This window comes from Meles meles, chromosome 2 (genome assembly GCF_922984935.1).
Source record: "Meles meles chromosome 2, mMelMel3.1 paternal haplotype, whole genome shotgun sequence".
NCBI classification, from domain to species: Eukaryota; Metazoa; Chordata; class Mammalia; order Carnivora; family Mustelidae; genus Meles; species Meles meles.
Window position 1 is genome coordinate 34,684,956 of NC_060067.1, and position 22,321 is coordinate 34,707,276.

Consider the following 22,321-nt stretch of genomic DNA (forward strand, 5'->3'; position numbering starts at 1 on the left):
GTTGTGCCTATGTAGCTTTAAGACTTGATGAATTTGAGATTCGCCCTAAAATATTCTGGAAGAAGAGGCCAGGGGTGAGTGGGGGACTCCTTCCTTGCATCTTTAAGTTCACCTTATTCCCGGTTCAGTATGACCTGGCAAGATTGGGGGTGCGGTGGGGGGTGTGTGTGTTGGGATGTATCTGAAGCTCCTTCTCCAGTCCTGTTTCATTGTCTTTGATTTAGAACCGTGTCCGGGGTTCCCAAGGGCAGCTGATTGGCCGGCAGCCGGGTGGTGTAGCAAGCCCACCCACCTGGGCTTGAATCTCGGCTCTGCTATAGAACCTCCCCGCTCCTCGGTTTCTTTCTTTGTACAGTGAGGTGATCTTGAGGAAGGGGCCATACATTAAGGGCCGGCCATGCTATAGATGCTCAACCACGTTGGTCCCTTTGCTAGCTTAAAATATATTTCTGGTCACGCATGGGATCCTCTGGCTAAAGAAATTTCGAGTGGCAGCCAGTGGGTTCCAGGGACATTTTTGTAGGCAATACTACCCTTGGAACCCCCCCCCCCAGCGCCCCCCTTCCCCAAGAAAGGCTGGGCTTGGAGAGTTGGAACTTGCTTTCAGCCAACATTTCTCACGGCCAGGTGGGCATTTGAGTGACATTGCTTTGTCAGAATACACATTCTGGGTTCCAAACCAGACCCACTGCCCAGACACGCACCTTCTGGAAGAGCTTTCCAGGTGCTCCGGTTGCCCCTCTGGCTTAGAGCCACCGCTGTAGGCAAACCAGAATGACTTTCGAGTGTATCTAAAATACAGTTCAATTTAGAGAACTTGAGTTGGGTGTAGCTGAGTTGGGTCTGAAGAAATACAGCCGTCCTTTTCTGAGAAGAGAGTGTACTCTTGGCCTTGGCAATGGGGGGGGGGCAGTGCTTTCATAGTAATGACAATAGCTAAGGCAGGTGCTTTACATGCGTTAACCGTTCCATTCTTGCTGTAGCCCTGTGAGTTAGGTGCTGTCCTTATGCCCCTTTGACATGACTTGGCCAAAGTGACACTAGGCTGGGACAGAGCCCGGTGTTGAACCCAGGCAGCCTGGCTCTGGAGTTGGTGGCCTTGTCCCTCATGTTCTTCCTCTCCCTCAATCACAGGACTGCCGTGGAAGAGGGCTTTGGAACATGCAGCTGTTACCCAAGGGCTGGTGAAGTTTGGTAAGAACCCATAGCCTCTTCACCGACTTCATGTTTTTTTCTTGGCATGTCCTGGCGGGGTCCTGATTTCCAGAGGAATCCTGCATCAGAGCTGCTGTGGGTGCGGTGGGTAGAGCCCACCGACAGCCCCGCCTCTCCTGTCTACACCCTCCACGCTCCCTCTTCTTAGTCAAGTGTTTGGGATAGCTTGCTCTACGAGTGACAATCTGGGAGTCACTTCTTTGGCTTCTTTTATGGTAGCAAAAACAATAGAATAATTGCTTATTGAAGGTCCCTTTGCAAGAGCCTGTGGACAATGACTTTCCTTTCCTCTATCCTTGCGAGAGAACAGAACCCAGTTCCCCAGGGTCTGGTGTTGAACGGTTGTTTGAGGAGCGGGTTCATGTGGGAGCATCTTCGCAGCCCGGAACAGGGTACAAATCGCCTATGGAAGACTTTCACCTGCCCGGACAGAAAATCGTGGGGCCCTTGGGCAAAGGATGCCAGTGCGAAGTAGCAGTCAACCAGTCACTTGCTGTGTGCCGGGCACTATGCTAGTTCCCTGAGGACACCTTGTCCCCGATTCTCACTCCACCCAGAAGGTAGAGGGTATGGTTCCCTTTTTATGGAGGAGGAAACGAACTCTGAAAGTTAAATGATGAGTCTCATGGTCACACAGCTAAGTGATGCAGTCAGGATTTGAACCAGCTTCTCCCAGGGTCCCAAGCCTGTGAACTTTCTGCAATGCTTCACCCCCATGTCTGTGAAAGAAGACGGTGCACTCAGCTTCACAGCAGACATTAATTTGTAAATAAAAGTTTTCTTTCCCGATTTAACATCAGGATTTTCTTTCGACTATAAGAAATGAAATAAACACGACTAAATGTTGTCCCGAAGTGAAGGAAGTAAAAAGGACTGAATGAATGATTGAATGAATGAGTGAGTGAGTGAGCGAGCTGGGCTGGTGGTGGGTGTGTGGCGCTCGGGGGGACCCTGCCCCCTGGATACTCAGGAGCTCTGATCATCTTCTTTTAAACAAGTCTGTTGGGCTTCCCCCAGTTAAAAAATGATATAAAATCAGTTAAAAATGAATTGGGGAGGGTATGTGCTATGGTGAGCACTGTGAATTGTGTAAGACTGATGACTCACAGACCTGTACCCCTGAAACAAATGGTATACTATATGTTAATTAAAAAAACAAAAAATTAAATTTAAAGAAATATAATATCTGGACCTTGAAGTAGCAACTTGTATTTTTAGCCACATTTAATTCCTGACTTCTTTACTCTTGATTTCTTTCCCTTCAATTAATTGTTCCTCTTGTTCCCCCCACCTTCTTTTTTCCCAACTATCCTTTCCAGCAGAAGGTTTTGCTTGCCAGGATTATTTGGTTAAAAGTGGATAACACGTGTAATTTTAAAAGTTCAGATTTCGGGGCGCCTGAGCGGCTCAGTGGGTTAAAGCCTCTGCCTTCGGCTCAGGTCATGATCCCAGGGTCCTGGGGTTGGGCCCCACATCGGGTTCTCTGCTCAGCAGGGAGCCTCCTTCCCCGTCTCTGCCTGCTTCTCTGCCTGCTTGTGTTCTCTCTCTCTCTCTGTTCAATAAATAAAATCTTAAAAAAAAAAAAAGTTCAGATTTCTTTGGAAAAAATCTGAAAAGAATAAAGGCATATCCATCCACTTATGAACTACAAAAATTAGGATGAGCTTTCCAACAAATGTTGTTATTATAATACTTACCATTCCATTTTCAATTCAGACATTATAGATGCCCTGAGGAAACAGACACAGGGGGAAAATAAGATGTGATCCTATTAATTACGATTTCACTTCTGTGGTTAAAGAGATTTCCAGCTAGAGCCAGCATTGCTTGTTAATTAAACAAATATTTTGCGAGGGCCTTGCAATCTGCCAAACCCCATACTGGCCTTTGATTTCACCTGTTCGTTGGGGAGAACACCATTTCTGCTCTGAGTTGGTTTTAAAAATTCTTTGCAGCAGCTCTCAGCATAATTTATTAGGTCAGAGTTTAGGAATGTTATTCCATGAAAGCCACTTTTCCACGTGCTTGAAAGGTAATACCACGTCTGTGTGTGTGTGTGTGTGTGTGTGTGTGTGCGCGCCATGTCTTTCGGGTTTTCTCTTACTCTACTATTCTCTCCTCCTTCGTTTCCTTGCCTTCCTTTCTTGATAAGGTAGCAATACCGAAATTAACTTAAATTACATAGATCCGTGTTTCCTGTCAAGTGGCCTGCAGACCACCAGCATTATCATCATTTGTGCTTGTTAAAAATGTATAGTCTTGGGGCACTTGGGTGGCTCAGTGGGTTAAAGCCTCTGCCTTCGGCTCAGGTCATGATCCCAGGGTCGTGGGATCGAGCCCCGCATGGGGGGGGTCTCTGCTCAGCAGGGAGCCTGCTTCCCCCTCTCTCTCTGCCTGCCTCTCTGCCTTCTTGTGATCTCTGTCTGTCAAATAAATAAATAAAATCTTTAAAAAAAATGTACAGTCTTGTAGTCGGGTGAGCGACTGACTCGATTTTGGCTCAGGTTGTGATCTCAGTGTTGTGAGACTGAGCCTTGAGTAGGGCTCTGTGTTCAGTGTGGAGTTCACTTAAGACTCTCTCTCTCCCCCCTCCCTCTGCCCCTCACCCCCCAATAAATAAATAAATTCTTGAAAGAAAATGTATATTTTAGCAACAACGTGGATGTACCTAGAAGGTGTTATGCTAAGTGGATTAAGTCAGAGAAAGACAAATACCATATGATTTCCCTTGTATGTGGAATCTAAAAATCAAAACAAATGAATAAACAAACAAAAAGCGGGAGCAGACCCCAAAATACAAAGAACAAACAGAAGGTTCCCAGAGGGGAAGGGGTGGTGGGAGAATGGGCAAAATGGTGAAGGGATGGGAAATACAGGCTTCCAGTTATGGAATGAATAAGTCACAGGGATAAAAGGCATAGCATAGGGAATATAGTCAGTGTTGTTGTAAGAATGTTGTGTGGTGACAGATGGTAGCCACATTCGTGGTGAGCAGAGCATGGAGTACAGAGCTGTCCAGTCATTGCGTTGTACACATGAAACTAAGGTAACATTGTGTGTCAACTATAATTCAGTTAAAAAATGCATATTCTTGTGCCCCGACCTAGATCTGAATGTGAGAGCTACCGAATTAGAGTTACATGTAGTCACAGTGTTGTTTTTAAATTCTCAGTAAAATGTTCTATTTCTCTCTTTGAATAATCAGGCAATCTCATTTTCTCCCAGAGTAAATGTGCTCTGATTAAAAAACAAAGATGAAAACAATTAAAAAAAAAAAACCAAAACACTTCCAAAAAGACTTCTGGAATTAGGTTTCAGAATTTGAGAAACTTTCTTTTACTGAAACTCAAGTTGTTTCTTCATATACCGTGGATATCCTCAAGTTACTATTATTAGCAAACGACCCAATTCTTTGGATTGTTAAAAACAACAAAAGTTTAATGATGACCAAAGTCATAAAACTGAAGTCCTAGTTCAAGCTACTTGTGGTTTCAAATGAGTCAGAGGAGTTACAGAGTTGGACTGGGTGGGCAAGACTGGGTCGAACCAGATTCTGGGCTGTGCCCATCAGAGCCTTTTCAGCGTCCTGGGCCCCAGTGTTCTCTATCCGGTAACAGATGGCTCGGGTATGCCGTGACTTCCCTTCTGGTTCTGATGGAGTTGGACTGTAGGAGGAGAGATAGAAGATGTTGACACGTAGGCCAGTCTGTTGAAGAGAAAGTTTTATCTTGGTGGGAGGGACTTTTGAAAATGAAATACATGAAGGTTGAAGGAACTCGAGCCCATCAGCCCATATAGAATAAGAGTACTGAAGTTAAAAAGAAATGATTGGGAATTTCTTGTGCTCATTCAGAACAACAATGCTGTACTCACCCAAATTCCCGGTCATTGAAATGTAATCAGGAAATGGACTTCCTTAAGGTGAGGACCGTTGTTTGTTTGACACATTTCATTTGCTGTTACCAGGTACATTTGTGCCATTTTATGGATTCGAGTAGAAGCGGGTGATTGTAGGACCTGGGGAGAGCATATGTCTTAAATCCTAAAAACTGTCCCTATTGGAGGAGAGAAACAAAGCCTCCTGCCTTAAAAGATTCATCCGTTTGAAGCTAATTCCAACAGCTGGAGAATTGGGGAGAAATTGGAGTTTAGTAAATGATGTCTTGATTGTGCTGTTGTATTCCATTTTTCTGTATTCATTTATGGAGAGAATGACGACTATCAAAGGTGTCGAGAATATAAAGACCAGCAGTCCTTAAATTTCAATAATTTATGGACCTCTTTATTTACAGGAAAAAATTTCTCACAAATCCCCGGTACTGACATAAATATTCTTATGGTGAAGTAGTTGAAATATACTCGAACATAAAAGTAGGTATAAACTCCTTACGCTTCAGCTCTTACATAACTATAAAACAATGACAAATTTATAGAGTAAATTTAAGCACAACTACAAAGCCAGTAAAATGCAAATTAACATTAATTTATTGTGACAGATAATTTTGTTTGGCTAAAATTAAACCTCCCCTTGGAAATGTGACTGTGGTTCTGATGCCAAAGTTCTAGTTCTTTTGGGATCTGTATGAAACTCAGTTCTCCTTCCGCTTCCCTGTGTTCGAAGCTTCCTTCACATAAAGCACCATCTTTTGGCAGGAATGCATGATTTGGGTTTTAATTTAGTTTCGTTTATTTTTTTGTCGTTTGATGATTAAAATTATACTACTAGGTGCCATGCCAATCAGAAAGATAAATGCAAGCTCATTTTTGATCATGCAAGATTTGGAACTTGGTAACTATTTGTGCATGGGCCAGTGGAGGGAAGAGAGGGGTCATTGGTACCTGCCATAGTGGGTTTCAGATTTGGATGAGCGTGAATGGTGCCTTTGAGCAAAATGTAGAACAAAGGACAAAAAGTAGGTTTGGGGGGAAGATCAGTAGTAGGGGACTTGGGTTTCCAGCAGTATAGTGGTTTTGGATATTATAGCACACTTCCCCATTGTTATCTGGATAAAAAAATTTTTCAATATACTTATGGGCTCCCAGAAGCGAAGACTTTTCCAAAATCTTCTACCTCAATTAGATCAACCACCAAAGGGAAAATTCAACCAAAGCTGAGAGCTTTTTGTATAAACAACCACAAAAGATAGGTGGCCACAGGGGCAAATGCAAGGTGGAACAGCCTGCATTTAGGCTAGGTCCAGCAGGAGCTAGAAAAGAACCTAAGGTGACCCAGGTAGGTCATGCCCATTGGCTTTTGGCAGAAGCAAATGACATTCCTTTCTGGAGGAAGGCATCCCTTCTTTGGACCTTAGGATTCTCCTCAGATCAACCAAACATGAGTTCAGAATAAAACATCTCTAGTTCTTCTAGAAAACAAACCACCAAGAGTGAGAGTCACCAGAAATAAACAAAAATACCAACACGTTTAGAACCCTGAGAACTTTAGATATTAAAATTATGATATAGAATATAAAATAACAATGTTTGAAATGTTTTATGAAATAGAATAGTTGATCACAAATTGTGAGATAAAAATTAACCAGGGATATTATGTAGCCATAAAAAGAAGGAAAGGTTGCCATTTGTGACCTCTTTGGATGGGCCATGAGGGCTTTATGTTAAGTGAAAGAAATCAGAGAAAGACAAATATTGTATGTTCTCCTTTAGTTTTATTTATTTATTTATTTTTTATTTATTTACTTGACAGAGATCACAAGTAGGCAGAGAGGCAGGCAGACAGAGAGAGAGGAGGAAGCAGGCTCCCTGCTGAGCAGAGAGCCCCATGCAGGGCTCCATTCCAGGACCCTGAAATCATGACCTGAGCTGAAGGCAGAGGCTTTAACCCACTGAGCCACCCAGGTGCCCCTGTTCTCCTTTATATGTGGAACTAAAAAAACCCCAAATTCATAGAAACAGAGAACAGATTGGTGATTGCTAGAGGAGAGGGCTGGGGAAATGGGGAAGATGGTCAAGGTACAGACTTCTAGTTATAAATAAGTTCTGGGATATAATACATAGCATGGTGACTGGAGTTCACAATACTGTTTTTTTATATTTGAAAGTTGCTAAGAGAATAGATCTTAGAAGTTCTCTTTAAGGGGGTACCTGGGTGGCTCAATCGGTTAAGTGTCTGCCTTCTGCCTTAGGTTTAGGTCATGATCCCAGAGTCCTGGAATCAATCCCCACATCTGGCTCCCTGCTCAGTGGGGAGTCTGCTTCTCCCTCTGCCCCTCCCCTTCCCTTCCATGTGTGCCCCCCAGATAAATGAAATATTAAAAAAAATACTTATCAGAAGAAAAAAATTGGTAACTCTGTGAGGTGATTGATGTTAATGAAACTTACTTTAGTAATCATTTTGCAATATATATAAATATCAAATCATTATGTTTTACCTTAAACCCCTTAAACTGATACAGTGTTATATGTCAATTATATCTTAATAAAATGGGGGGAGGAGGGGGAAGAGGGTATACAAGAGCAGTATAAATCTAGGTGTTTTTGTTGTTGCTGAAAAGAAAATTGACCAGGAAGATTTGGAAAAATATAAACAAATAAAAACAACACCTAAGGAAAATATTGTAACCGTTGAAATAATAACTTGGTAATTAGAAATAATTTGGTAATTTGAAGATCTGGTGTATAACATCCAAAGAGGGTTTATGAAGGACATAAATGACCAGTGTTCCTTAAATTCAAGTAATTAATGGACAGATAAGGGAAGTACAACATAATCTAATAAGGATAATAAAAAGAAATCTATGTCTACGTATAGGAAAACTTCAATACACCAAAATAATAAAGATGATCTTAAGAATACCCAGAAAGAAAAGGCTGATTGTTCTTCAAGGGAATAATACACTGACTTCTCAACATAAAAGAAAATACTCCTGATTGTATATCAGCAAAACTGCCATTTAAGAAAAAGGCAAAATAGACTTTCCAAAAACCTAAAACTTGCCACAGCAGACCTTTATTAACAAACTTCTAAAAGGATATATTTCAGGAAGAAGAAAGTGGTTCTAGGAGAAAGAGCTGAGATGCAAAAAGGGGTGATAAATTGATAAACATGTAGATTAAAATTAAATAAAATTAAAGTTTTTTCAAGTTTTTTTTAATTTAAAAATGAAAATTGTCCTCAGTCATACTAGCCGCATTTCAGTGCACTCGTGGCTAGAGGCTACAATTGTATTGAGTAACAATTCCATCATTGAAGAAAGTTCTGGTGAACAGCACTGTTGTAGAACAATGGAAGGGAAATACATTAAGATAATCTTTGCTGTTCATTTTAAGATGCCATTGTTTGTAAGAGCCACCATTATACTATGTGTAAAAAATTTTAAGGAAAACATTGCCCGACTTTTTTTTTTCAAGAGTTTATTTTTAAGCAATCTCTAACACCCAAGGTGGGACTTAAACTTAACCACCCTGAGATCAAGAGTTGCATGCTCCACAGACTGAGCTAGCGAGGCACCTACCCCTATTGCCAGAATTTTTCAAGATGCCCTTTTTAGAAGACACATCTCAATATTACCTGCGTGATCATGTGAAGAAATGTGCCTCTTGGGCTGGTGGCCATTTGGGGTTAGAATATTAATGACCTGGACGTCCAGGAGTGGTGATCCACGTAGGCTGGACATAGAGCAGTCAAGGGAAAGGTCTGGCCTGGAGACAAAGCATGGTGTGCACTTGGCCTACCGAATGTCTCAATGAATGTTTGATGAATGACTGGGGGATGCACTGTGTGGGTATATGGGAATCATCAGAGTACCCTGTAGCTGGACCTGGCAATGTGGTTGAAGTCACCAGAAGATTTGTATGACGTATGAGGAGAATCAGAATGAAGCCTTCGTGAACCCCATTGGCATTCTAGTGGTCATGCAGAAGGAGCCTCAGGAGGAGCCTGAGGAAGAGTCTTGAGAGAGGTGAGGAAGAACCGGGAAGACCTGGGCCACCTGAGAATAAGGGTGAGGAGGTGAGATGTTGGAAAGACCCTGACAAGATAAGGCTTATGTATTCCTGAAGTAAGTGTCAGCCTGCTCTTGTGTGATAGGGGAAGCATTGACAATCACCAAGGCATCAGTAATTATTTCTGCCAGGGCATCCAAGGAGACTTCCAGAAGGAGGTAATATCAGGGCTGGGCTTCAGAGGACGAACGGTTGGCACCTCCGAGTGGGAGGGCAGGGCAGTCTGGGCAGATGCAGTAATGCAAACAAAATCGTGAATTTGTGAGAAGGTGTTGTGTGAAGCCCTTGGCAGTAATTCCTAATGAGCGGGACTTTGTGGTGTCCAGCTTCTTTCTAGGCAAATCTCATGTTGATGAAGGAGCATCCATTTCCTAAGATCAGAAGTGTACCCTTTACTGATCTTTGGTTGGAAGGTCATTAAGATAACTCTGCGGACCTGACCAGATACCTCCCAATGCTCTGAACAGATCATACTTTGTACATGATTTTCAGAACAGTATCTTAAATGCAGAATTTATGACTGAATTTTGGGTTTTAAGCTCTGTGTGAAAAATTGTAATGCCTACATTACGTTACAGATGAGGTAGCCATAGGTCATCCGAGACTACAGAGTGGAAAAGAGACTTGGCTTGCTGGTGTTCACCAGATGCTAAGAAAATATGGGACTGACTTGAGTGAACAATCCCAGGCCGTTGATTTTAAAGCCAGGTAACATTAGTCAAGTTCCTTGAACTTCTTTATGCCTCAAATTTCCCTGTTTAAAAATAGGCATATAATAATAGTTCCCACTTCAGGATGAATGTGAGGATTCATGGAACGCTCTTAGCAAGACGGTTACCCATTATTATGATAAAAGTATTTCAGGGATGCCTGATAATGCAGTAGTTTAAGCACCAGACTCTTGATCTGGTCAGAGTCATGATCTTGGCGTCCTGGGATTGAGCCCTGCATTGGTCTCCACGCTCACCGCGGCATCTGCTTAAGATTCTCTTCTCCTTTTGCCCCACCACATGCACGTTCTCTTTCTCTCTCTGTGTACAATAAATAAATAAAATCTTTAAAAAAAAGTAATCCCATACTTTTTTCTATGAGGCAATAGAGTAAAACCAATGGCTCCCAGTCATGGCTCTGCATCTACCATCATGTAGGGACAGATTAAAAAAAAACAAAAATTTCCCAGACACTCCCCCAGACCTGGTATGTATGTCAGGGTACTTGGGCTTTGGACTTTGTATTTTTTGTAAGAACTCCAGGTTTCAGAAGCCTTCTCCTGAAGGTGTGTATCATTTTGGTTATTTTTATTTGGATATTTGCTTTTTTCTTTGCTAAACCTTATTTTGAACATTGGCTCTTGCTGTTTGTCAATTATGTGAGCTTTCAGGTTATAAATCCGGGTCTGTGTGTGGATCTTGATGGCCTCCCTTCTTACCTGTCCTCCCCTCTTTCATTGTCCTCTTCTGCTCTGTCCCATACCGAATTTTTAGACAGTTAGGTTGACAGTGTCCTGGACAGCCTAGTTCTCAGGCCCTTTTTATTTATTTTTGTAATGAAACAGATTTAAAAAAGAAACTTTGCTAAGGCAGACATTTGGCATGTTAAAATTGAACTTCAGTTTCGTTTCTAAAATAAATAATTCCACTTCTTTTATTCTTTAAAAAAAATGACTGTTCCAGGAAATGCTTCTAAAATAACTGATATTCCCCTTGTTAAAACCAGGGTCGTTACTGGATGGATTCCAGCGAGTGTTCTTTTTCCTGGCGTGGGGGGTGGGCAGGGGGAGGACAGGGACAGTGTGGAGAGAGTGCATACTCCAGGCCAACACTCACAGATTGTAGTCCCTCACACCAAATAGAGCAGTTCATATAATGGCAGTAGATTATTTGGTATATTGTAAAATGTGGTCTGGAAATTAAGAGGAAAATGTTTATTGTATCTAGATCAGTTAGAATATTCCTTTTAACTTTGGTGTGGAGGTCTTTTGGGGAAGGAATTGCGGGGTTGCTGCAGAAACAGCCTGGCTGCTTCCTCTATTTAGTTCATAGATTTTACATTTCATACGAATGAGGAATGACTGAAATGTCAGCTTTATCAGGGTGGAAATTTTGGTCAGTGCTTTAATTCCCGGCACTTAGATAGTGCTGGCACTTAGTAAGTGCTCAAGAAAATTATATAAAGGAATGGACTAACAACGATTAGACAGCCCAGGGCTCCTGGGTGACTCAGTGGGTTAAGCGGCTGCCTTCGGCTCAGGTCATGCTCCCAGGGTCCTGGGATTGAGCCCCGCATCAGGCTCTCTGCTCAGCAGGGAGCCTGCTTCTCCCTCTCCTACTCCCCATGCTTGTGTTCCCTTTCTCGCTGTGTCTCTCTCTGTCAAATAAATAAATAAATCTTAAAAAACCAAAACCAGTTAGACAACCCAGACTAAAAATGACAGCTACCATTTTGTGCTGTGAAACTTCCTCAAGAACCACCTAAAGGTGGGGCGTCTGGGTGGCTCAGTCGGTTAAGCTCTGCCTTCGACTTGGGTCATGGTCTCAAGGTCCTGGAATCGAGCCCCCAGTTGGGCTCTAAGCTCAGCACGGAGTCTGTTTGTCCTTCTTCCTCTACTTCTACCCCCTGCTCTCTTTGTCTCTCAAGTAAATAATATCTTTGTTTAAAAGTCCTTGCTGTAAGGGAGTGGGTCTCCTGTCCATGGTTGGGTCCTCAGTGCCTTATCTGGCAGCATTGCATTTTCTTAGTAAATATTTGTTGAATGAACACATAGTGTTAAATTTCTATAATGCTTTCTTATTTGTTTTTTTTTTTTAGATTTTATTTATTTATCAGAGAGAGATAGAGAGAGAAAGATCACAAGTAGGCAGAGAGGTAGGCTGAGGCAGAGGGAGAAGCAGGCTCCCTGCCGAGCAAGGAGCCCGATATGGGACTCCATCCCAGGACGCTAGGATCATGACCTGAGCCGAAGGCAGCTGCTTAACCAACTGAGCCACCCAGGCGTCCCTCTTATTTGGTTTTATCAGTTGGCAATCCCAGGGACTTGGCTGAGAGTATCACCCCAGTTTCACAAATGAGAAAACAAAGGTTAAAGAGAATAAATTAGTTATTCCAGAAAGCCGCAGGTCCTAAGTAGCAGAGCTAGGACTACAAGCTCTTAATCTGCTCATTTCTTCATCCCCTATTCTTTCCGGAACAGCCTTTAAAACCTTAATAAGCATAAATTCCCTCTCTTTGCTCCCGGAGTGGAAGCCATATGTCCTTGAGAACATAACAGGGGAAGTTACCATATGAAACCTTTCCAAATTACCTAATGTCCTCCCCATCAGCGACAATCTTTGTTGGGTGCCTGTTGGATTATTCATAATAGAGCCTTCTAAGTTGCCTGTGATGGGTGCCCGTGATACATTCTTTTTGGGGAAAAAAACCAAACAATTTTAATGCAGTCTTCTTTTCTTCCATACATTTTAAGGTGTAAATTTATTAATACTGTGAATCTATGTTTTTAAAGTCAAATTTCCAGGGGAGCCTGGGTGGCTTAGTCACTTAAGCACCTGACTCTCGGTTTTGGCTCGGATCGTGATCTCAGTGTCGTGGGATTGAGCCTCGCCTCGGGCTCTGAGCTCAGTGCGGGTTCTGCTTGTCTTTCTCGCTCTGTTCCCCACCCCCCCCTCAAATCAATCAGTCTTTAAAATAAAATTTCCAAGGTGGTGAGAGGAATGTCCTCCAGTGTATTTTTGCCTGGTCCTGCGGGTCATTTTGAGATAGAAATTTCTGAAGTGTTGAATTAGCTTGGCTGGTATTTCTGGACTCTAGCTCAAGAAGGAGAAACCTTCCTGGTGATACTAGAATAGAAGAAATACAACGCTGGCCAAACACTGAAGAGTCTCAAACTCGGGCAAACATCTGGGTGCACATTTTGCCAAAGGCATTCTACTGAAGCTAAAGACCGAGCAACATGCAGCCAAGGTTCCAAGAAAGACTTTCAAAATCTATGAATCTGATCTAATTCTAATTTGTGTTTCTTCTCTGTTCTGAAGGGAACAGATCTGAAGGGAAAGATCATTTGGTAGCTCCAGCAAGATTCTATCCGATTGGATTAGTGGTGAGAGTTGGTCCTCCCAGACCACTACATCTGAACGTAACCGTCATTACCTTACAAATAACTTTAGAGAGTTACTTGAACAATACCCCAAAGCTTTGATTTCACTGCGACACGGCAACACGAATCTAATTCCCTTTGCCCGCTGTGGACATTGACCTTGAATATTAGAACAGAGACATCGAGGGGAATAAATAAACTGCCAGTATTGTGTTTCCTCCAGGATCCAGCCATGGGAATGGATGGTGGGGACTTGAGGAGCAGTTTTGCGTGGATGAAAAAACAAAAAACCAAACCAAAACAAAACCCTGCATTTTCTTTTTTCTCCGGGTGCCTGGCTTCTCAAATGAGGCGAGACGAGCTGTTGTGTTTGTTCTGGCTCTTACAAAGCGAGATCACATTCTCCCTCGACGGGGCTTTTTTTATTAGCAGCCTCACAGCCCATGCCTTTGTTGTCCGGCTGCACAGTAGGACAGGCTCTCGAGCAGGGCGCTCCGTGCAGGCTTTCCAGGGAGTGTTTGCCATCCGTCCTCTTCTCTCCCCTGGCTTTTCAGACTATCCACATCGTATGCGACTCTTGGGTTTCCGATTGGGGCGGTGGGGATACTGCAGGTGGCTGTTAAGAAAGACGTAGAGGTGAGCAGCGTTTCAAATAACTTCAGAGAAAAGAGGGAAATCTTGCTCCCTCTCTGAGGTTTGTATCAGACAGAAGACAGGAAGTATTAGGATTATGTTGCATTATTTCTCAGAGACTCTTATTTACTTAATTTTTGAAACCACTCATGTCTCCCCACTATGATTTGGGTCATTTGGTCGAGAAGAGGCTGCGACCCAGTGCCATCCGTCCCTTGTTTCCAGGGCGTGGGGATGAGCACGCATCCTTCTTACCTCTAGCAGGTGGGCTCAGTGCAAGGATTGCATTATCTTGTTGAAAACCTTTTGTCCTGCTTTGAGCTGTGGGCTTGCGCTGTTGTCCACAGGGCAAGTAGTAGGACCAGCAAGCTTTCAGTGTGACCGGCAGTTTCTGGTCAGGACACCTGCTGCCTGAGCACAGTGCGACCATTGTTTCACTGACTGAGCGTGCTCGGGGCACAGCCACCACATCTTTTTTAGCCTGCACTTGAGTCCGTGTGTCCCGCGTCCCCCCGCCCCCCGCCCCCCCCGCGCCGCATGCATTTCATTTTTGGTGGAACAAATGTCTGTCTTGTTCTTCTGGTTTTGCTGGTATGAATTTAACGTGTGCGTGTTTCCTACCAACTTGTATTTCGAAGCGTGCCTGCTGAGCCTCGTTGCCGTGGAAAGACGGCTGGGTCAGCGTGAAGGCAGGCGATCTGGGCTTTGATCCCTGATCCTCTCGTCCCTGCTGCGTGGCCTCAGGAAAGCCATTGACACTCTTGGGGCATCCGGGGTCTTCATTTATAATCTGAGGGAGTTTTGGGGTTCTAGGAATGAGGCTTGCCACGTCCTCTAGTGTTACGATTTCGCCACTGTGTTTTGGGTTTTCTGGGATGCCGAGAGTGTCAAAAACGGAGTGGGTCAAAGTGTTCAGGAGGGCTGGGCTCCTGTGAGACTGTAAGTAACACCAGGAGGCGCTCTTTTTAATTAAGCAAAAATTAATAGGGCATGGCTAGTGATAGAGAGGTTTGGATGCAATCAGTTAAAGGAGGAAAATAACTGTGGTCTTCTTGTCTCTTTGTGGCAAGTTTGCAGTAAACAAACACACGTTTCTTACTTCTAGGAAACTAGTGCTCTTAGGCCCTGGAAATGTTATTGGACACTTGGGTTTTGAACTTATAAATTAGGAATTACTCAGCTCAGGTAAATGAAGACTTCTTAATTTATTAGCTCTTATTGTTCAGATGAGAAGAAACCCACAGATCAGGCTAATACAAGGCTAATATAGGCATCCAGTTGCTGATTTGTGTCCCCATCATGTTTAATAAAAATCTTATTGAAAAATATTCTGGTTCTGTAAGTGATACATAGGAGTTGTGGAAAATTTGGAAAACACCAAGTAGGAAAGACAAATAAGCTTCTAATTCCGTGACCCAGAAATAGTTCTTTCGTTGTACTTTTGTGCCTTTAATTATATACTTAGTTTGTAGAACAAAATTGGGATCATACCATACATATATAACTTTCCGTGCTCCTTTTGAGATGATTTTTTGGGCCTGAGCTTTCAAGAGAAGGTGGAGATTAATGTAATATTATGCTTGGCACTCTTGTGACAGGGTCTGTTTTGCCTTACAGAAATAGAATTGTAGTCCTAGTATCTGAAAATAACATTTGTCCTGTTCCCTCTTGAACATGCTTTTCAATAGTTAGCATGTATAGATGTTGTCATAATGAATAGTATAATGAACAAATGAGGACTTCTTGATCTATTTGTTTTAATAGTTCACTGATTGCTTTTCTAAGGTTTCCTCACTTTGGTTTTCTGTACCAGAATTGCTAGCTGTAATATCAGTGAGCAGAAGTTATTTTAACACTGTTTTTCTAGACGCCTTCATTCCTCAAGCTGAAGCATGGTGGCTGGCGTGGGCCAGGCCACAGCTTTGGCACGAAGGAGGATGGTTAAGAAATTCCTTTTGCCCAAATATATGATGCATTTGATAATATTTATAATTTACTTGTTGAATATTGGTTTAATATGTCATTTTTCTCCATTGGGAAATGAAAGATGATTAGTTTCCCCTTTTGGATTATTTAGCCTATAAAATTTTCTGTTACACCATTTGCTTTGCATCGAAAATGCATTCTAAATCCCAAACCACATTGGAATTCTTTATGACCTTCCCTTATGTGTCTTTCGGTGGTGCCCTTTGAAGTCCTGAAATGTTTTTATATTTGACTGAGATTAAATCTGGGTTTCATTTTACTTTTTAAAACATATTGAGCAAGTCAATTTTCTGTTCGAGTTCCTAAGGGGAATGATTCTAGCCCTCTCTGTCCCAAGAATTCAGACTGAGCCTTGCCAGAACATTCCTGTGGTTTTCCACAGGGCAGATCACTGTGTTCATGAAATTTTAGTTGTAGCTTGTGTTTTCTGTGGTTAATTAAAACATCTGGCTTTTGCATTTTCCACAAACAGGGTCTAATCATTTGGCCGAACCTTTTCAATAATGATTAAATCCCTCAGTCCTTTAGGATAGCCCAGACTTGTCCTTCAGACACCTTACACGCTGTTGTCTCTGTTCATTAATGACTTTAAACAGTTGGAAAACATTTGGGGTTATCCTGCCAAACACAGACAAATGAGAGAGAGAGAGAGAGTTGGTGAAGATGAATCCCTCCAATGGCTCTGGCTTTTCCCCTGCAGGTCGGAGCTGCTGTGGGTGAGCTGCTGTGGTCCGTGGCCAAGCATGCTGCTGTGGCCGGATCTGGCCAGCCGTGGAACAGAAACATTTGCTGGATGGAAAATCCATAAAAGAAAGCTCCTGTGAAAGCCGGAGACAGACGCTAACTAAGTAAAATCAGGTTAGTATCAGAGAGGCTGGATGAAGCGGATCGGGTCAGCTAGGGAAAAGCTGTTTTGTTTATCCCAGAAAGTGTTTCTGGAACAGCCCCAGATAGTCCTTCCCAGTTATTGGAGAGTCCTAGCACTGCAGAGATGGCCGGTAGATCCTGACGTATCTCCGTGTGCAGTGAATCGCCGTCTTTCTTCTTCGTCCTCTGTCCCGTCCTCTTGCCCGTCTTCCTCTCCTCTTTCAGAGAAGAGAAAGTCTTTAGCACCTCGTATGAAAGAGGCCCCAGCCAGAGGCGCCCTATAACAACCGCGGTGATCTTGGCTTGACTTTGGAGAGAAACCCTCTTCTTGAGAAAGCATGGGCTCGCACTGGTGCCTTCAGATTTGCCCTCCTTTGTGTCTTCACACTGGGAAGTGGGGAGTCACGGAGACCTGCCACCATTTCTGGTGGGGGCGCTTCTGGCCCTAGTTTGCTTGGCAAGATTTTACTTACTCTTATCTCCCCTTAGACAAAAGCTAGCAACATGTTCATTTTTGGCAGTGCGTGCATTTGGCATGAAGACACTCCCGTAGCACAGGAGAAAAGAAGTGTCCTGGAAATAATAGGAATATAGAGTAATGCAGAATGGCCTGGCGGTGGACCAGCAGAATGAACTGATGCAGTAAGGTGGGAGTAATTCCTTCTGCGAACGTGTGCTGTCTCCACAGTAGAGGCACAGAACACGAGCTGTTGGGTATTCAGGGGGTAACTCAGCATTAGATATCATGAACAGTCCATAACACTCACCAGACAGGAGTGCGTCTGCAGTCTTGAGACCCCATCAAATAGTGACCGTCTGTTGACTTCACCCGTCCACCATTCTTTACCCCTTTCAGATTTTCCCTGGGCAGTTAGTCACCCGTCCTTTGTTGTCAGCCTGTATGGTCGGAGGAGGTGACCTCACTGGTTCTGTCAGGGGCATGTGACATAAGTGTGGCTCGTCAGGGTCACAAGGATCGGTTTATGGAGGGCCCCGTATTTTCACTGGCCATGTTGCAAAGAGCATTTTCCTTTTCGTGGGTTTGTTAAGCTGGAGTGGCTGGTTTCCCCGCTTTGCCGTCCTTTAAGGAAAGCCTTTCTGAGAATAAAGTTAACACAGAGAAGATCAGAGCAGGGAGATGCAGGAAGTGAGATGAAGGAGGGGGGAGACACACACACACACACACACACCCATGACCCCAGAGGCAACACACACACACATACACACACACACACACACACAGAGACACACACACACACCCCCACCCATGACCCCAGAGGCAGCACCACCTAAAGCCAGCAACCCTGGCTTCACTTTCCTGGCAGGTTAGGGAGTTCGTTTGAAATAGATCCCCATCAGTTAGATCCAAACAGGTCTGTTGGGAATGTGTCTGATGATTGACGCGCCCTGTCTTCAGGGGCTCCCAGCGGAGGGGATGGGCCAGGTCTGTACTCTGACACACAGTGTGAAAAATGTCTCACTAGGGGTGAGAGCTAAGTTCTCTGGGAGTAGAGGTGCAATTATGAATTCTGCTGGGTTTTGGAGAGACTGGCAGAGGGCTGTTATTTAACAAAGGGAGAAGTAGAATTTAGTCCTTGGGAACATTTAACGAAACACATTTAATTCTATTACTTGCTTTTTGAGTCTGGAAGAAAGAGAGGCTTTCCAGAGCTTGCAGTTAAAGTCAATAGCAGATAAGGAAGATAATTTCAGAGCTCCACTAGTTGTAGAATCCTGGTGTTTACTATAAACACAATTGTGTTGGGAGCAGCCAGATGAGAGGTTATCAGAAAGCTGTCCAGAGTTTATTTAAACAGCACAGGCTAACGGCTGGTCTTTTCACTAAAACCTCAGTTGGCTTTCTGTTCAAGCGGAATTCCAAACACATCGTGAATTTTAAAGATTTATTTCTTCTTCTTGATGTTAGGGTTTATTATTATGTCATTTTTAAAATAATTGACCGTGCTTTTTTACTTTTAATTTTTATTGTTTATTTATTTGATTAAAAATACATATTTTATATTTATTATATATATATATTTGTTATTTATTTATTTGTTTGTTTTTGAGAGACAGAGAGAGAGAGGGAGATTGTGCACAGGGTTAAGGGGATGGGCTGGGAGGAGTAGAAATAGAGGGAGAGAGAGAGAATCTTAAGCAGGCTCCACGCACTGGCATAGGGCTCTATCTCACGACCCTGAGATCCTAACTGAGCTGAAATCAAGAGTTGGATGCTTAACCAGCTGAGCTGCCTAGGTGCCCCTGTTTGCTTTTTCAAATTAAGAGATTTTATTTTGGGAGGGGAAAAATTGAGCAGAGAGTATAGAATGTTCCCACATACTCCAACTACCACTCAGAGTTTTCCCTATTAATATCTTGCATCAGTTTGGTATACTTGTTACAGTGGATGAGCCAATATTGATACATGATTATTAATTGAAGTCCATAGTTTAGGGCTCACGCTTTGTGTTGTACATTATGTGGTCTTTGACAAATAAATGATATGTGTATGTATCATTATAGAGTCATACAGATGGTTTCAGTGTCCTAAAAATTCCATGTTCTGAGTATTCATCCATTTTTCCTTCTCTCTGAATTCCTGGCAACTATTGATCGTTTCTTGTCTCTGTAGTTTTACCTTTTCCAGAATGTCATGTTTGGAGTCACACATCATGTAACCTTTTCAGATTGGCTTCTTTCACTTAGAAATAAGCTTTTAAGATTCCTCCATGTTTTTTTTGTGGCTTGATAGCTCATTCCTCTTCAATATCCTATTGTCTGGACGTGCCACAGTTAATTTATCCATTCACGGATTGAAGGATATCTTGGGTACTCCCCAAAGTTTGGCAGTGGTAAATAAAACTGCTGTGAACATTCATGTGGCTTTTATGTGGACATAAATTTTTAGTTCCTTTGAGAAAATACCAAGGAGCATGATTTCTGGATTGTATGGTAAAAGTATGTTTAATTTTATAAGAAACTGCCAAACTGTCTTCTAAAGTTCCTGTACTATTTTGCATTCCCACCAGCAATGAATGAGACTTTGTTTCACCACATCTTTGCCAGCATTTAATGTTGTCAGTGTTTTAGATTTTAACCATTTTAATAGGTTTATGTGGCATTTCATTGTTATTTTTATGCGCAGTTCCCTAATGATGTATGACATTGAGCCTCTTTACATGTGCTTGTTTGCCACCTGTGTATCTTCTTCGGTGAGGTACCTGTTCAGATCTTTGCCCATTTTTAAGTCAGATTGTTCATTTTCATATTGTTGAGCTCTAAGAGTTCTTTGTATGTTTTGGATACCAGTCCTTTATCAGATAAGTCTTTTGTGGAAATGTTCTCCCTGTTCTGTGGCTTATTTTTTTTCACTCTCTTGACAATGTCTTTCTCATAACTGGGGTTTTTAATTTTAATGATGTCCAGCTTATCAATTATTCTTTCGTGGATTGTTGTGATTGTATCTAAAAGTCACTGCCACCCCAAGGTCGTCCAGGTTTTCTCCTTATCTTCTAGAGTTTTATAATTTTATGTTTTACATTTAGCCCTATGGTCTCCAGGTATTTTTAATTAATTTTTGTGAAAGCTGTTGAGGTCTTTGTCTAGATTCATAGTTTGTATGTGAAATTATAGTGATTCTAGCACCATTTGTTGAAAAGACAATCCTTTCTTTGTTGAAAGGCGTTGGCTCCTTTGTCAAAGATCAGTTGACTGTGGTTGTGTGGGCCTGTGTCTGGGCTCTCTGTTCTGTTCCATTGATCTATTTGTTTATTCTTTGAACAGTACCACACTGTCTTAATTACTACAGCTTACAGTAAATCTTCAAATCAGATAGTATTAGTCTTCCGACTTTGTTCTTCTCCCTCAGTATGGTATTGGCTATTCTGGACTTGCTTCTCTTTGTAAACTTTAGATCAGTTTATCAATATCCACAAAGTAATTTTCCGAGATTTTGATTGAGATTGTGTTGACTCTCTAGGTTAGGTTGAGGAGAACTGATACCTTGACAGTATTGAGGCTTCCAATCCATTAATGTGTATCACTCCCTTTATTTAGAACTTTTTGATTTCTTTCATCAGTTTTATGATTTTCTTTATATAGATCTTGTATTTATATCTAAATATTAGATATGTATCTAAGTATTTCATTTATTTTGATGCTGGAATAAACAGTATTATATTTCAAATACCAGTTGTTTATTGATGGTGTGTAAGAAAGCAAATGACTTTTTCATATTAACTTTAAATTCTGCAGACTTGCTCTGATTGCTTATTTGATCCAGGAGTATTTTTATTGATGCTTTGGGATTGACAGATGACAGATTCGTGTCATCTGTGAACATAGAGACTGTTTTATTTCTTCTTTCTCAATCTATTCCTTTCCTTTTCTTTTTTAGAGATTTTATTTGTTTGACTGAGAGAGACACAACGAGAGAGGGAACACAAGCTGGGGGAGTGGGAGAGGGATAAGCAGGCTTCCTGCTGAGCAGGGAGCCTGATGCGGGGCTTGATCCCAGGACCCCAGGATTATGACCTGAGTGGAGGGCAGATGCTTAACAACTGACCACCCAGGCACCCCTATTCCTTTTATTTTCTCGTCTTACCTCACTAGCTGGGACTTCTAGTATGATGTTGAATGGGAGTGGTGAGAAGTATCTTGCTTTGTTCTTGATCTTCATGAGAAAATATCTAGTTTCTCACCATTTAAGTATACTATTAGCTATAAGTTTTTGGCAGATATTCTTTATCAAGTTGAAGAAGTTTCTCCCTCTAAATCTGGTTTGCTGAGAGTTTTTTTCGTGAATGGGTATTGGATTTTTATCAGATACTTTTTCTGTATCTATTAATAGGATAAGATGATTTTTTTCTTTTTTAGCTTATTGATATGATGGGTTATATTAATTGATTTTTTAAAAAAGATTTTATTTATTTATTTCTTTGACAGACAGAGATCACAGGTAGGCAGAGAGGCAGGCAGAGAGAGAGGAGGAAGCGGGTTTCCTGCTGAGCAGAGAACCCGATGCGGGGCTCGATCCCAGGACCCTGGGATCATGACCGGAGCTAAAAGCAGAGGCTTTAACCCACTGAGCCACCCAGGCGCCCCTATTAATTGATTTTTTAATGTTGAACCAGCCTTTTGATGGGAGTTGTGTTGAAACTCTAGATCAATTTGAGGAGTATTGCCATTTTGCCAGTATTAAGAGTTCTGATCCAGGGTGCCTGGGTGGCTCAGTGGGTTAAACGTCACCTCTTGATTCTGCCTCAGATTGTGATTTCAAACTTGTGAGATTGAGGCCTGCGTGTAGCCTACTTAAGATTCTCTCTCTGCCCCTCCCCCCACTGCATGCCTCTGTGTGTGTGTGTGTGTGTATGTATGTGTGTGCGCGCACACACACTCTCAAAAAAAACTGGAAAAAGCAAAAGAGCTCTGATTCATTAAAATGGAATATGTTTCCATTGATTTAGATCCTTTTCTTTTTAAAGATTTATTTATTTAGAGAGAGAGACAAGGGGAGGGGCCCAGGGAGAGGGAGCAAGATAATCCTAAGCAGAGTCCCCACTG

The 22,321-nt window shown here is 42.3% G+C and overlaps 1 protein-coding gene across 11 annotated transcripts in view; it reads left to right on the forward strand.

Moving 5' to 3' along the window:
• The window catches only part of APBB2 (amyloid beta precursor protein binding family B member 2), a 374,559-nt gene that overhangs the window by 54,489 nt on the left and 297,749 nt on the right, over nucleotides 1-22,321 (forward strand). For 10 of the 11 annotated variants that reach the window (XM_045997053.1, XM_045997055.1, XM_045997052.1 and 7 more), the window contains exon 2: nucleotides 16,593-16,750. The exons of the other annotated variant lie outside the window; for it this stretch is intronic. The gene's annotated coding sequence lies outside the window, so the exon portion shown is untranslated. The remainder of the gene's footprint in view (nucleotides 1-16,592; nucleotides 16,751-22,321) is intronic. 11 annotated transcript variants of the gene reach the window in all.